Genomic DNA, 17,183 nt, shown 5'->3' with positions numbered 1-17,183 from the left:
ATGTTCTCAGGTGATAGGCCCAGCAGTGGGTGTGATTGACTGACTGGTAGCACCGTGTTTCCCTTTTCAAAGCACCTTCTTTGCGTTTTCATTAGTGGCACTTACCACGTCCCCCTTAGAATCGAGGGTACGCATTTCTCCACAATCGCTTCAGCATTTATTGTTTGCAGCCTGTATGCTAATGGCCCTTCTGGCTGCTGTGAGCTGATAGGATTTTGTAATTTGGGTTTGCATGTCGTTGAAAATTCGTAAAACTCATTATTTTTCTCCGCCGTTTTCTTTTCTGTTCAAAAAAGGAAACAGTTGGGCGTACAGTATAACTCTTGAAATTGTCCTCTTGGAAGGTTGCCCTCTTTTGAAATTTTTGGTCGATTTTCCACCCCAGAATTTTTTTAGAGAGCAGGTGTCATTTACCGAACTGCAAGTGTGGTGAATATTTAGTGACCTTTAGCAATGGGTTTAAAGCTGCTGTTGTGGGAAGAGGCGTCAAGCAGGCAGCATTTCTCCATTCCCAAATCTGGGTACTAGGGCAGCAGAGCCTTTCTGGAAGTCGTGTTCCTAGGTTGTAAATTACATTGGAATGTGCATGGAGAAACCCCCATAAGTTTATGTCTCATTATTTCTTCTTGGTTTTAAAATTTTTTTTTAATTGGGGCAAAGCTTAGCATATTGTTTGTCCTAGGTGTACACAATCTGGTTCATTTGTACATTACATATGTCTATTCAAGTACAGATCCTCTTCCCTTGTAAAATGTTACAGAGGGTTCCGCAGACCTCCCTTGCTATATTGTCGGTCTTTTTGAGATATGTATATAATATGTGTTTGTATACATATAGTAACACTAATCTTAATTTATCCATTCCCCCCACCTTTCCTTTTAGATGAGCATAGTTTGTTTTCTAACTCTGTGAGTGTCTTTCTCTGTGGAAATATGATCATTTGTGTCAGTTATTAGATAACGCCTATAAGTGATATCATAGAGTATAGGTCTTTTGCTTTCCGACCTACCTCATGTTTCATGATTATCTCCAGACTCATTTGTGGTGCCTCAGAGAGCAATGGTTCATTGTTTTCCATAGCTAATATTCCATTGTGTACATGGACCACTTCTTCTTTATCCATTCACCTGTTGTTGTACATTTTGATTGCTTTACTCTCTTGGCTATTGTGAATAAGGCTGCTCTGCAGCTTTAGCGGCCTGTGTCTTCTCGATTCTTGTCTTCTCAGGTGAGAGGTCCAATGGGGCGCCTGCTGGATTGAACGGTACCTCCATTTTTACTTTGAAACAGAGCTCCTTTCTGTTCTCATTATTGGCTGTGACCCCTTTACGTCTCACCAGCAGGTAGAGGGTACACAGTTCTCTAAAACCCCTTCAGCATTTATTGTTTGTAGACTTTTTGCTGATGGTCAGTCGACTGGTGTAAGTTGAAACTTTTTGTAGATTAGATTGCATGGGTCTAACACTCCCTGAGGTTGAGCTTTTATCCATTTTCCTTCTTTTTAAAAAGAGTGTGAATAAAACTTAACTCTTCATACCCTCCTCTTGAAACATTTGCCTGTTTTGAATTTTTTTGTCCACTCCCTACTTCAGCACACTTTTTTAGGGCAGGTGTCCTTTACAGCCCTCAGTCCTTCTGAGTGTTAAGTGACCATTAGCTGTGAGTTTAAAGCTGCTCTTGCAGGAAACGGCCACAAGGTGGCAGCATTTCTCCTTTACCAAATTTGGTTACTAGGGAAACAGAGGCTTAATGGAAGTGGTGTTCTAGGTTGTAAATTAGAATGGAATGTGCCAGGAAAAAGCCCTTTAAGGTTATGTCTCATTACTTCTTGTTCATATTTGTAATTTACTTTTTATTTTTTATCCCAGCACATTTGATTACAATGCCTTGTTTGTTCTAGGTGTGCAAGATGTGGTTCTTTCACACATATACGTGTATCTATTCTTCCTCGCATCCTTTTCCCATGTAGGTTATGACACAATGTTGAGTAGTCTTCTCCTGGCCTTCCGTACATCTTTGGTGATTATATATTTCACATGGTTTGTATATCTCTGTTAACCCCAAAATGGTAGTGTATCCAATCCTCATCCCTTTCTATTTGGTGAACCATAAGTTTTTTAATGAATCTGTGATTGCCTTTCTCTGTGGCAATATCTTCACTGGTATCAATTTTGAAGTAACTCCTGAAAGTGATATGATAGGATATGTGTCTTTTGCTTTCTCACTTACTACAGGTGGCGTGATTACGTCTAGACTCATCTATGGTGCTGCAAATGGCATTGTTTCATTTTTTTCACTAGCGACTATTCCATCTGTACATGGAGGAGTTCTTCTGTGTCCACCCGTCTGTTGGTGGACTTCTTGGTTACTTCCATATCTTGGCTATTGTAATACTGTGCCATGCAGATTTGCCTGCCTGTGTCTTTCCAATTCTCTCTTCTTAGATTATAGGTCGAGGAGTGGGCCTGCTGGATCATATGGTAGCTCAATGTTTACCTTTTTAAGGCACCTCCCTTCTGTTCTCGTTCGTGGCCCTTTCCAAGTTACGTCCCCCTTGAAGTTGAGGGTAGGCATTTCTCCACAACACCTTCAGCATTTATTGTTTGTAGTTTTCTTGCTGATGGTTATTCTGCCACTTGTGAGCTGATACCGCTTTGTGGTTGAATTCACACGTGCCTCATAATCCGTTGAAATTGAGCTTTAAGACATGTCCTTTTTATTTTTCAAGCTGTGATTACCCCTTCGTTCTTCAGAGGGTTCTCTTAAAGTATGTGTCACATTTTGAAATGTTTTGGCCATTACCTCCCTCAAGACATTTTGAGGGCAGGTTTCATTTACAGTTCTGCAGTACTTGTTCCTATGCAATGACCATTAGCACAGGCTTTAAAGCTGCTTGTGCAGGTAACTGCCAGAGGGTGGCAGCCTTTCTATGTTCCCCACCCTGGTACCTAGGGAAAAGCCCTTGCGGCCTGTGGTGTTTCTCGGTTATAAATTAGAGTGGAGTGTGCCCGGACACACCCACACAATCTGATGTCTCCTTACTTTTGTTGGATTTTTAAACTTAATTTTTATTTCTTATTGGAGTAATTTTCCACTGTGTACGTGGACCACTTCTACTTTGTGCATTCCTCGGTTGATGGACATTTTCATTGCTTCCAAGCGTTGGCGATGGTAAATATTGTTGGAGTGCAGGATTGCCAGCCTGTGACTTTTTGATTCTCATGTTCTCAGGTGATAGGCCCAGCAGTGGGTGTGATTGACTGACTGGTAGCACCGTGTTTCCCTTTTCAAAGCACCTTCTTTGCGTTTTCATTAGTGGCACTTACCACGTCCCCCTTAGAATCGAGGGTACGCATTTCTCCACAATCGCTTCAGCATTTATTGTTTGCAGCCTGTATGCTAATGGCCCTTCTGGCTGCTGTGAGCTGATAGGATTTTGTAATTTGGGTTTGCATGTCGTTGAAAATTCGTAAAACTCATTATTTTTCTCCGCCGTTTTCTTTTCTGTTCAAAAAAGGAAACAGTTGGGCGTACAGTATAACTCTTGAAATTGTCCTCTTGGAAGGTTGCCCTCTTTTGAAATTTTTGGTCGATTTTCCACCCCAGAATTTTTTTAGAGAGCAGGTGTCATTTACCGAACTGCAAGTGTGGTGAATATTTAGTGACCTTTAGCAATGGGTTTAAAGCTGCTGTTGTGGGAAGAGGCCTCAAGCAGGCAGCATTTCTCCATTCCCAAATCTGGGTACTAGGGCAGCAGAGCCTTTCTGGAAGTCGTGTTCCTAGGTTGTAAATTACATTGGAATGTGCATGGAGAAACCCCCATAAGTTTATGTCTCATTATTTCTTCTTGGTTTTAAAATTTTTTTTTAATTGGGGCAAAGCTTAGCATATTGTTTGTCCTAGGTGTACACAATCTGGTTCATTTGTACATTACATATGTCTATTCAAGTACAGATCCTCTTCCCTTGTAAAATGTTACAGAGGGTTCCGCAGACCTCCCTTGCTATATTGTCGGTCTTTTTGAGATATGTATATAATATGTGTTTGTATACATATAGTAACACTAATCTTAATTTATCCATTCCCCCCACCTTTCCTTTTAGATGAGCATAGTTTGTTTTCTAACTCTGTGAGTGTCTTTCTCTGTGGAAATATGTTCATTTGTGTCAGTTATTAGATAACGCCTATAAGTGATATCATAGAGTATAGGTCTTTTGCTTTCCGACCTACCTCATGTTTCATGATTATCTCCAGACTCATTTGTGGTGCCTCAGAGAGCAATGGTTCATTGTTTTCCATAGCTAATATTCCATTGTGTACATGGACCACTTCTTCTTTATCCATTCACCTGTTGTTGTACATTTTGATTGCTTTACTCTCTTGGCTCTTGTGAATAAGGCTGCTCTGCAGCTTTTGCGGCCTGTGTCTTCTCGATTCTTGTCTTCTCAGGTGAGAGGTCCAATGGTGCGCCTGCTGGATTGAACGGTACCTCCATTTTTACTTTGAAACAGAGCTCCTTTCTGTTCTCATTATTGGCTGTGACCCCTTTACGTCTCACCAGCAGGTAGAGGGTACACAGTTCTCTAAAACCCCTTCAGCATTTATTGTTTGTAGACTTTTTGCTGATGGTCAGTCGACTGGTGTAAGTTGAAACTTTTTGTAGATTAGATTGCATGGGTCTAACACTCCCTGAGGTTGAGCTTTTATCCATTTTCCTTCTTTTTAAAAAGAGTGTGAATAAAACTTAACTCTTCATACCCTCCTCTTGAAACATTTGCCTGTTTTGAATTTTTTTGTCCACTCCCTACTTCAGCACACTTTTTTAGGGCAGGTGTCCTTTACAGCCCTCAGTCCTTCTGAGTGTTAAGTGACCATTAGCTGTGAGTTTAAAGCTGCTCTTGCAGGAAACGGCCACAAGGTGGCAGCATTTCTCCTTTACCAAATTTGGTTACTAGGGAAACAGAGGCTTAATGGAAGTGGTGTTCTAGGTTGTAAATTAGAATGGAATGTGCCAGGAAAAAGCCCTTTAAGGTTATGTCTCATTACTTCTTGTTCATATTTGTAATTTACTTTTTATTTTTTATCCCAGCACATTTGATTACAATGCCTTGTTTGTTCTAGGTGTGCAAGATGTGGTTCTTTCACACATATACGTGTATCTATTCTTCCTCGCATCCTTTTCCCATGTAGGTTATGACACAATGTTGAGTAGTCTTCTCCTGGCCTTCCGTACATCTTTGGTGATTATATATTTCACATGGTTTGTATATCTCTGTTAACCCCAAAATGGTAGTGTATCCAATCCTCATCCCTTTCTATTTGGTGAACCATAAGTTTTTTAATGAATCTGTGATTGCCTTTCTCTGTGGCAATATCTTCACTGGTATCAATTTTGAAGTAACTCCTGAAAGTGATATGATAGGATATGTGTCTTTTGCTTTCTCACTTACTACAGGTGGCGTGATTACGTCTAGACTCATCTATGGTGCTGCAAATGGCATTGTTTCATTTTTTTCACTAGCGACTATTCCATCTGTACATGGAGGAGTTCTTCTGTGTCCACCCGTCTGTTGGTGGACTTCTTGGTTACTTCCATATCTTGGCTATTGTAATACTGTGCCATGCAGATTTGCCTGCCTGTGTCTTTCCAATTCTCTCTTCTTAGATTATAGGTCGAGGAGTGGGCCTGCTGGATCATATGGTAGCTCAATGTTTACCTTTTTAAGGCACCTCCCTTCTGTTCTCGTTCGTGGCCCTTTCCAAGTTACGTCCCCCTTGAAGTTGAGGGTAGGCATTTCTCCACAACACCTTCAGCATTTATTGTTTGTAGTTTTCTTGCTGATGGTTATTCTGCCACTTGTGAGCTGATACCGCTTTGTGGTTGAATTCACACGTGCCTCATAATCCGTTGAAATTGAGCTTTAAGACATGTCCTTTTTATTTTTCAAGCTGTGATTACCCCTTCGTTCTTCAGAGGGTTCTCTTAAAGTATGTGTCACATTTTGAAATGTTTTGGCCATTACCTCCCTCAAGACATTTTGAGGGCAGGTTTCATTTACAGTTCTGCAGTACTTGTTCCTATGCAATGACCATTAGCACAGGCTTTAAAGCTGCTTGTGCAGGTAACTGCCAGAGGGTGGCAGCCTTTCTATGTTCCCCACCCTGGTACCTAGGGAAAAGCCCTTGCGGCCTGTGGTGTTTCTCGGTTATAAATTAGAGTGGAGTGTGCCCGGACACACCCACACAATCTGATGTCTCCTTACTTTTGTTGGATTTTTAAACTTAATTTTTATTTCTTATTGGAGTAATTTTCCACTGTGTACGTGGACCACTTCTACTTTGTGCATTCCTCGGTTGATGGACATTTTCATTGCTTCCAAGCGTTGGCGATGGTAAATATTGTTGGAGTGCAGGATTGCCAGCCTGTGACTTTTTGATTCTCATGTTCTCAGGTGATAGGCCCAGCAGTGGGTGTGATTGACTGACTGGTAGCACCGTGTTTCCCTTTTCAAAGCACCTTCTTTGCGTTTTCATTAGTGGCACTTACCACGTCCCCCTTAGAATCGAGGGTACGCATTTCTCCACAATCGCTTCAGCATTTATTGTTTGCAGCCTGTATGCTAATGGCCCTTCTGGCTGCTGTGAGCTGATAGGATTTTGTAATTTGGGTTTGCATGTCGTTGAAAATTCGTAAAACTCATTATTTTTCTCCGCCGTTTTCTTTTCTGTTCAAAAAAGGAAACAGTTGGGCGTACAGTATAACTCTTGAAATTGTCCTCTTGGAAGGTTGCCCTCTTTTGAAATTTTTGGTCGATTTTCCACCCCAGAATTTTTTTAGAGAGCAGGTGTCATTTACCGAACTGCAAGTGTGGTGAATATTTAGTGACCTTTAGCAATGGGTTTAAAGCTGCTGTTGTGGGAAGAGGCGTCAAGCAGGCAGCATTTCTCCATTCCCAAATCTGGGTACTAGGGCAGCAGAGCCTTTCTGGAAGTCGTGTTCCTAGGTTGTAAATTACATTGGAATGTGCATGGAGAAACCCCCATAAGTTTATGTCTCATTATTTCTTCTTGGTTTTAAAATTTTTTTTTAATTGGGGCAAAGCTTAGCATATTGTTTGTCCTAGGTGTACACAATCTGGTTCATTTGTACATTACATATGTCTATTCAAGTACAGATCCTCTTCCCTTGTAAAATGTTACAGAGGGTTCCGCAGACCTCCCTTGCTATATTGTCGGTCTTTTTGAGATATGTATATAATATGTGTTTGTATACATATAGTAACACTAATCTTAATTTATCCATTCCCCCCACCTTTCCTTTTAGATGAGCATAGTTTGTTTTCTAACTCTGTGAGTGTCTTTCTCTGTGGAAATATGTTCATTTGTGTCAGTTATTAGATAACGCCTATAAGTGATATCATAGAGTATAGGTCTTTTGCTTTCCGACCTACCTCATGTTTCATGATTATCTCCAGACTCATTTGTGGTGCCTCAGAGAGCAATGGTTCATTGTTTTCCATAGCTAATATTCCATTGTGTACATGGACCACTTCTTCTTTATCCATTCACCTGTTGTTGTACATTTTGATTGCTTTACTCTCTTGGCTCTTGTGAATAAGGCTGCTCTGCAGCTTTTGCGGCCTGTGTCTTCTCGATTCTTGTCTTCTCAGGTGAGAGGTCCAATGGTGCGCCTGCTGGATTGAACGGTACCTCCATTTTTACTTTGAAACAGAGCTCCTTTCTGTTCTCATTATTGGCTGTGACCCCTTTACGTCTCACCAGCAGGTAGAGGGTACACAGTTCTCTAAAACCCCTTCAGCATTTATTGTTTGTAGACTTTTTGCTGATGGTCAGTCGACTGGTGTAAGTTGAAACTTTTTGTAGATTAGATTGCATGGGTCTAACACTCCCTGAGGTTGAGCTTTTATCCATTTTCCTTCTTTTTAAAAAGAGTGTGAATAAAACTTAACTCTTCATACCCTCCTCTTGAAACATTTGCCTGTTTTGAATTTTTTTGTCCACTCCCTACTTCAGCACAGTTTTTTAGGGCAGGTGTCCTTTACAGCCCTCAGTCCTTCTGAGTGTTAAGTGACCATTAGCTGTGAGTTTAAAGCTGCTCTTGCAGGAAACGGCCACAAGGTGGCAGCATTTCTCCTTTACCAAATTTGGTTACTAGGGAAACAGAGGCTTAATGGAAGTGGTGTTCTAGGTTGTAAATTAGAATGGAATGTGCCAGGAAAAAGCCCTTTAAGGTTATGTCTCATTACTTCTTGTTCATATTTGTAATTTACTTTTTATTTTTTATCCCAGCACATTTGATTACAATGCCTTGTTTGTTCTAGGTGTGCAAGATGTGGTTCTTTCACACATATACGTGTATCTATTCTTCCTCGCATCCTTTTCCCATGTAGGTTATGACACAATGTTGAGTAGTCTTCTCCTGGCCTTCCGTACATCTTTGGTGATTATATATTTCACATGGTTTGTATATCTCTGTTAACCCCAATATGGTAGTGTGTCCAATCCTCATCCCTTTCTATTTGGTGAACCATAAGTTTTTTAATGAATCTGTGATTGCCTTTCTCTGTGGCAATATCTTCACTGGTATCAATTTTGAAGTAACTCCTGAAAGTGATATGATAGGATATGTGTCTTTTGCTTTCTCACTTACTACAGGTGGCGTGATTACGTCTAGACTCATCTATGGTGCTGCAAATGGCATTGTTTCATTTTTTTCACTAGCGACTATTCCATCTGTACATGGAGGAGTCCTTCTGTGTCCACCCGTCTGTTGGTGGACTTCTTGGTTACTTCCATATCTTGGCTATTGTAATACTGTGCCATGCAGATTTGCCTGCCTGTGTCTTTCCAATTCTCTCTTCTTAGATTATAGGTCGAGGAGTGGGCCTGCTGGATCATATGGTAGCTCAATGTTTACCTTTTTAAGGCACCTCCCTTCTGTTCTCGTTCGTGGCCCTTTCCAAGTTACGTCCCCCTTGAAGTTGAGGGTAGGCATTTCTCCACAACACCTTCAGCATTTATTGTTTGTAGTTTTCTTGCTGATGGTTATTCTGCCACTTGTGAGCTGATACCGCTTTGTGGTTGAATTTGCACGTGCCTCATAATCCGTTGAAATTGAGCTTTAAGACATGTCCTTTTTATTTTTCAAGCTGTGATTACCCCTTCGTTCTTCAGAGGGTTCTCTTAAAGTATGTGTCACATTTTGAAATGTTTTGGCCATTACCTCCCTCAAGACATTTTGAGGGCAGGTTTCATTTACAGTTCTGCAGTACTTGTTCCTATGCAATGACCATTAGCACAGGCTTTAAAGCTGCTTGTGCAGGTAACTGCCAGAGGGTGGCAGCCTTTCTATGTTCCCCACCCTGGTACCTAGGGAAAAGCCCTTGCGGCCTGTGGTGTTTCTCGGTTATAAATTAGAGTGGAGTGTGCCCGGACACACCCACACAATCTGATGTCTCCTTACTTTTGTTGGATTTTTAAACTTAATTTTTATTTCTTATTGGAGTAATTTTCGACTGTGTACGTGGACCACTTCTACTTTGTGCATTCCTCGGTTGATGGACATTTTCATTGCTTCCAAGCGTTGGCGATGGTAAATATTGTTGGAGTGCAGGATTGCCAGCCTGTGACTTTTTGATTCTCATGTTCTCAGGTGATAGGCCCAGCAGTGGGTGTGATTGACTGACTGGTAGCACCGTGTTTCCCTTTTCAAAGCACCTTCTTTGCGTTTTCATTAGTGGCACTTACCACGTCCCCCTTAGAATCGAGGGTACGCATTTCTCCACAATCGCTTCAGCATTTATTGTTTGCAGCCTGTATGCTAATGGCCCTTCTGGCTGCTGTGAGCTGATAGGATTTTGTAATTTGGGTTTGCATGTCGTTGAAAATTCGTAAAACTCATTATTTTTCTCCGCCGTTTTCTTTTCTGTTCAAAAAAGGAAACAGTTGGGCGTACAGTATAACTCTTGAAATTGTCCTCTTGGAAGGTTGCCCTCTTTTGAAATTTTTGGTCGATTTTCCACCCCAGAATTTTTTTAGAGAGCAGGTGTCATTTACCGAACTGCAAGTGTGGTGAATATTTAGTGACCTTTAGCAATGGGTTTAAAGCTGCTGTTGTGGGAAGAGGCGTCAAGCAGGCAGCATTTCTCCATTCCCAAATCTGGGTACTAGGGCAGCAGAGCCTTTCTGGAAGTCGTGTTCCTAGGTTGTAAATTACATTGGAATGTGCATGGAGAAACCCCCATAAGTTTATGTCTCATTATTTCTTCTTGGTTTTAAAAATTTTTTTTAATTGGGGCAAAGCTTAGCATATTGTTTGTCCTAGGTGTACACAATCTGGTTCATTTGTACATTACATATGTCTATTCAAGTACAGATCCTCTTCCCTTGTAAAATGTTACAGAGGGTTCCGCAGACCTCCCTTGCTATATTGTCGGTCTTTTTGAGATATGTATATAATATGTGTTTGTATACATATAGTAACACTAATCTTAATTTATCCATTCCCCCCACCTTTCCTTTTAGATGAGCATAGTTTGTTTTCTAACTCTGTGAGTGTCTTTCTCTGTGGAAATATGTTCATTTGTGTCAGTTATTAGATAACGCCTATAAGTGATATCATAGAGTATAGGTCTTTTGCTTTCCGACCTACCTCATGTTTCATGATTATCTCCAGACTCATTTGTGGTGCCTCAGAGAGCAATGGTTCATTGTTTTCCATAGCTAATATTCCATTGTGTACATGGACCACTTCTTCTTTATCCATTCACCTGTTGTTGTACATTTTGATTGCTTTACTCTCTTGGCTATTGTGAATAAGGCTGCTCTGCAGCTTTTGCGGCCTGTGTCTTCTCGATTCTTGTCTTCTCAGGTGAGAGGTCCAATGGTGCGCCTGCTGGATTGAACGGTACCTCCATTTTTACTTTGAAACAGAGCTCCTTTCTGTTCTCATTATTGGCTGTGACCCCTTTACGTCTCACCAGCAGGTAGAGGGTACACAGTTCTCTAAAACCCCTTCAGCATTTATTGTTTGTAGACTTTTTGCTGATGGTCAGTCGACTGGTGTAAGTTGAAACTTTTTGTAGATTAGATTGCATGGGTCTAACACTCCCTGAGGTTGAGCTTTTATCCATTTTCCTTCTTTTTAAAAAGAGTGTGAATAAAACTTAACTCTTCATACCCTCCTCTTGAAACATTTGCCTGTTTTGAATTTTTTTGTCCACTCCCTACTTCAGCACACTTTTTTAGGGCAGGGGTCCTTTACAGCCCTCAGTCCTTCTGAGTGTTAAGTGACCATTAGCTGTGAGTTTAAAGCTGCTCTTGCAGGAAACGGCCACAAGGTGGCAGCATTTCTCCTTTACCAAATTTGGTTACTAGGGAAACAGAGGCTTAATGGAAGTGGTGTTCTAGGTTGTAAATTAGAATGGAATGTGCCAGGAAAAAGCCCTTTAAGGTTATGTCTCATTACTTCTTGTTCATATTTGTAATTTACTTTTTATTTTTTATCCCAGCACATTTGATTACAATGCCTTGTTTGTTCTAGGTGTGCAAGATGTGGTTCTTTCACACATATACGTGTATCTATTCTTCCTCGCATCCTTTTCCCATGTAGGTTATGACACAATGTTGAGTAGTCTTCTCCTGGCCTTCCGTACATCTTTGGTGATTATATATTTCACATGGTTTGTATATCTCTGTTAACCCCAATATGGTAGTGTGTCCAATCCTCATCCCTTTCTATTTGGTGAACCATAAGTTTTTTAATGAATCTGTGATTGCCTTTCTCTGTGGAAATATCTTCACTGGTATCAATTTTGAAGTAACTCCTGAAAGTGATATGATAGGATATGTGTCTTTTGCTTTCTCACTTACTACAGGTGGCGTGATTACGTCTAGACTCATCTATGGTGCTGCAAATGGCATTGTTTCATTTTTTTCACTAGCGACTATTCCATCTGTACATGGAGGAGTTCTTCTGTGTCCACCCGTCTGTTGGTGGACTTCTTGGTTACTTCCATATCTTGGCTATTGTAATACTGTGCCATGCAGATTTGCCTGCCTGTGTCTTTCCAATTCTCTCTTCTTAGATTATAGGTCGAGGAGTGGGCCTGCTGGATCATATGGTAGCTCAATGTTTACCTTTTTAAGGCACCTCCCTTCTGTTCTCGTTCGTGGCCCTTTCCAAGTTACGTCCCCCTTGAAGTTGAGGGTAGGCATTTCTCCACAACACCTTCAGCATTTATTGTTTGTAGTTTTCTTGCTGATGGTTATTCTGCCACTTGTGAGCTGATACCGCTTTGTGATTGAATTCGCACGTGCCTCATAATCCGTTGAAATTGAGCTTTAAGACATGTCCTTTTTATTTTTCAAGCTGTGATTACCCCTTCGTTCTTCAGAGGGTTCTCTTAAAGTATGTGTCACATTTTGAAATGTTTTGGCCATTACCTCCCTCAAGACATTTTGAGGGCAGGTTTCATTTACAGTTCTGCAGTACTTGTTCCTATGCAATGACCATTAGCACAGGCTTTAAAGCTGCTTGTGCAGGTAACTGCCAGAGGGTGGCAGCCTTTCTATGTTCCCCACCCTGGTACCTAGGGAAAAGCCCTTGCGGCCTGTGGTGTTTCTCGGTTATAAATTAGAGTGGAGTGTGCCCGGACACACCCACACAATCTGATGTCTCCTTACTTTTGTTGGATTTTTAAACTTAATTTTTATTTCTTATTGGAGTAATTTTCCACTGTGTACGTGGACCACTTCTACTTTGTGCATTCCTCGGTTGATGGACATTTTCATTGCTTTCAAGTGTTGGCTATGGTAAATATTGTTGGAGTGCAGGATTGCCAGACTGTGACTTTTTGATTCTCATGTTCTCAGGTGATAGGCCCAGCAGTGGGTGTGATTGACTGACTGGTAGCACCGTGTTTCCCTTTTCAAAGCACCTTCTTTGCGTTTTCATTAGTGGCACTTACCACGTCCCCCTTAGAATCGAGGGTACGCATTTCTCCACAATCGCTTCAGCATTTATTGTTTGCAGCATTTATGCTAATGGCCCTTCTGGCTGCTGTGAGCTGATAGGATTTTGTAATTTGGGTTTGCATGTCGTTGAAAATTCGTAAAACTCATTATTTTTCTCCGCCGTTTTCTTTTCTGTTCAAAAAAGGAAACAGTTGGGAGTACAGTATAACTCTTGAAATCGTCGTCTTGGAAGGTTGCCCTCTTTTGAAATTTTTGGTCGATTTTCCACCCCAGAATTTTTTTAGAGAGCAGGTGTCATTTACCGAACTGCAAGTGTGGTGAATATTTAGTGACCTTTAGCAATGGGTTTAAAGCTGCTGTTGTGGGAAGAGGCGTCAAGCAGGCAGCATTTCTCCATTCCCAAATCTGGGTACTAGGGCAGCAGAGCCTTTCTGGAAGTCGTGTTCCTAGGTTGTAAATTACATTGGAATGTGCATGGAGAAACCCCCATAAGTTTATGTCTCATTATTTCTTCTTGGTTTTAAATTTTTTTTTTAATTGGGGTAAAGCTTAGCATATTGTTTGTCCTAGGTGTACACAATCTGGTTCATTTGTACATTACATATGTCTATTCAACTACAGATCCTCTTCCCTTGTAAAATGTTACAGAGGGTTCCGCAGACCTCCCTTGCTATATTGTCGGTCTTTTTGAGATATGTATATAATATGTGTTTGTATACATATAGTAACACTAATCTTAATTTATCCATTCCCCCCACCTTTCCTTTTAGATGAGCATAGTTTGTTTTCTAACTCTGTGAGCGTCTTTCTCTGTGGAAATATGTTCATTTGTGTCAGTTATTAGGTAACGCCTATAAGTGATATCATAGTGTATAGGTCTTTTGCTTTCCGACCTACCTCATGTTTCATGATTATCTCCAGACTCATTTGTGGTGCCTCAGAGAACAATGGTTCATTGTTTTCCATAGCTAATATTCCATTGTGTACATGGACCACTTCTTCTTTATCCATTCACCTGTTGTTGTACATTTTGATTGCTTTACTCTCTTGGCTCTTGTGAATAAGGCTGCTCTGCAGCTTTTGCGGCCTGTGTCTTCTCGATTCTTGTCTTCTCAGGTGAGAGGTCCAATGGTGCGCCTGCTGGATTGAACGGTACCTCCATTTTTACTTTGAAACACAGCTCCTTTCTGTTCTCATTATTGGCTGTGGCCCCTTTACGTCTCACCAGCAGGTAGAGGGTACACAGTTCTCTAAAATCCCTTCAGCATTTACTGTTTGTAGACTTTTTGCTGATGGTCAGTCGACTGGTGTAAGTTGAAACTTTTTGTAGATTAGATTGCATGGGTCTAACACTCCCTGAGGTTGAGGTTTTATCCATTTTCCTTCTTTTTAAAAAGAGTGTGAATAAAACTTAACTCTTCATACTCTCCTCTTGAAACATTTGCCTGTTTTGAATTTTTTTGTCCACTCCCTACTTCAGCACAGTTTTTTAGGGCAGGTGTCCTTTACAGCCCTGAGTCCTTCTGAGTGTTAAGTGACCATTAGCTGTGAGTTTAAAGCTGCTCTTGCAGGAAACGGCCACAAGGTGGCAGCATTTCTCCTTTACCAAATTTGGTTACTAGGGAAACAGAGGCTTACTGGAAGTGGTGTTCTAGGTTGTAAATTAGAATGGAATGTGCCAGGAAGAAGACCCTGAAGTTTATGTCTCATTACTTCTTGTTCATTATTTTAATTTTTAGAATATGTTTTTTCTCAGGTGTACATATTCTGTTTCAATTGTACATTACATATATTTCTTCATGTACAGATCACCTTCTCATGTAAATTATTTAGAGTGTTCCATAGACCTCCATTTCTATATGGTCGGTCTTTTTGGTATATGTATTTAATATGTATTTCTTTACGTATGCTCACTGTTATATTAAACATAAGCATAGTTTTTCTTCTAACTCTGGGTCTTTCTCTGTGGAAATATGTTCATTTGTGTCAGTTGTTAGATAATACCTATAAATAATATCATAGTATATTTTTCTTTTGCTTTCTGAATTACCTCATGTTCTGTGATTATATCTAGACTCATCTATGGTGCTGCAAAGAGCAGTGTTTCATTGTTTCCATGGCAAATATTCCATTGTGTACCCCGACCACTTCTTCTTTGTCTATTCATGTTGATGGGCATTTTTGTTGTTTCCTTGTCTTGTCTATTGTGAATACTGCTGCAGTGCAGCTTTTGCAGCCTCTGTCTTCTCGATTCTGCTCTTCTCTGGTGATAGGCCCAGCTCTGGGCCTGCTGGATCAAATGGTGGCTCAATTTTTACTTTTAAACTCAGCTCCTTTCTCTTCTCATTATTGCCTCTTACCACTTTACATCTCACCAGCCGCTACAGGGCACAGAGTTGGCTAAAACCCCTTCAGCATTTATTGTTCGTAGACGTTTTTCTAATGGTTATTTGACTGGTGCGAGTTGAAACTTTGTGTAGATTAGATTTGCATTAGTCTAATAATTCTTTATGTTTAGTTTGTATCCATTTTCCTTTTTAAAAAAAAGTGAGTAAAACTTACCCCTTAAAAAATGAGTAAAACTTACCTATGATCTTCTTGAAAAATTTTTGTGTGTTGAGTTTTTTGCCCATTCCCTGCCTCAGGACATTTTTTGAGGGCAGGTGTCCTTTACAGCCCTGAGTCCTTGTGAATATTAACTGACCATTAGCTGTGGGGTTAAAGCTGGTCTTGCGTTAAATGGCCACAAGGAGGCAGCATTTCTACATTTCCAACTCTCGGCACTTGGGCAAAAGAGCCTTCCTGGAAATCGTGTTAGTAGGCTGAAAATTAGAGTGGAATGTGCCAAGACAACACCCAACAGCTTATATCTCCTTACTTTCTGTTTGATTTTTAAATTTATTTTTTATTAGAGCAAATTTGATTAAAATGTTGTGTTTCTTCTAGGTGTACAGAATCTGGTTCATTCTATATATGTATCTATAGATCTTTGGATCCTATCCCACGTAGGTTATTACAGAGTGTTGAGTAGACCTCTGTAGGTATAGCCTAGGTTTTGGTGATTTATATTTTTCATATGTATTAGTATAGGTCTGTCATCCAGCATATCCTAATTTATACATGCCTCACTCCTTTCCATTTGGTTAAATATAATTTTGTTTTCTTCATCCATTAGGGCCCTTGTCTTGGAAATAAGTTCATGTGTATCAATTTTTAGGTAAAACCTAAAAGTGATATCATACGATATCTGTCTTTCAGTTTCTTCGTTACTTCAAGTTGTGTGATTATCTCTAGGTCTTTCTATGGTGTTGCAAACGTCACTGTTTCATTCTTTTCCATGGCTAATATTCGACTGTGTACAATGAAAACTTCTTCTTTGTGCATTCATCTGTTGAAGGACATTTTGGTTGTTTCCAACTTTGGCTATGGTAAATATTGCTTCAGTGCAGGATTGCCAGCCTGTTTCTTTCTGATTCTGGTCTTCTGAGGTGGTAGTCCCAGCAGTGGGCTTTCCAGATCATATAGTAGCTCAGTGTTTACCTTTAAACTCACCTCCATTATGTTCTCACTACTGACTGTTACCAGTTTACATCCAATCAGCTGCTAGAGGGTACACAGTTCTCTAATACCTGTTCAGCATTTATCGTTTGTAGATTTTTTGGTGATGATCATTCTGACTGTTGTGAGGTAAATGTTTCTGTAGATTGGATTAGCATGTCTTTATTAATTCAAGAGGTTGAGCATTTTTCCATGCCCACTGCTGGGGCTATCACCTGAGAAGATGAGGATCAAAAAGACAAGAGTTGGCAATCCTGCACTCAAGCAACATTTGCCATAGCCAATATTTGGAAGCAATGAATATGTGCATCACCAGAGAAATGCACCAAGAAGAAGTGGTCCACGTACACAATGGACTATTACTCTAAAAATAAATATAAATTAAATTTAAAAACAAACAAAAGCAAGGAGACATCAACATTTGTGGGTTTACCCGGGCACATTGCACTCTAATTTATAACCGAAGAACACCACTGGCCGGTAGGTCTGTTTCCCTAGTACCAGCATGGGGAACGTAGAAAGGCTGCCGCTCTCTGGCCGTTACCTGCAAAAGCAGGTTTAAAGCCTGAGCTAACGGTCACTTCATATGAACAAGTACTGCAGGGCTGTAAATGAAACCTGCCCTCAAA

The sequence above is a fragment of the Eschrichtius robustus genome, chromosome 8 (assembly GCF_028021215.1).
Source record: "Eschrichtius robustus isolate mEscRob2 chromosome 8, mEscRob2.pri, whole genome shotgun sequence".
NCBI classification, from domain to species: Eukaryota; Metazoa; Chordata; class Mammalia; order Artiodactyla; family Eschrichtiidae; genus Eschrichtius; species Eschrichtius robustus.
The sequence above is the reverse complement of the archived record's forward strand: the minus strand, read 5'-3'. Positions refer to the sequence as shown.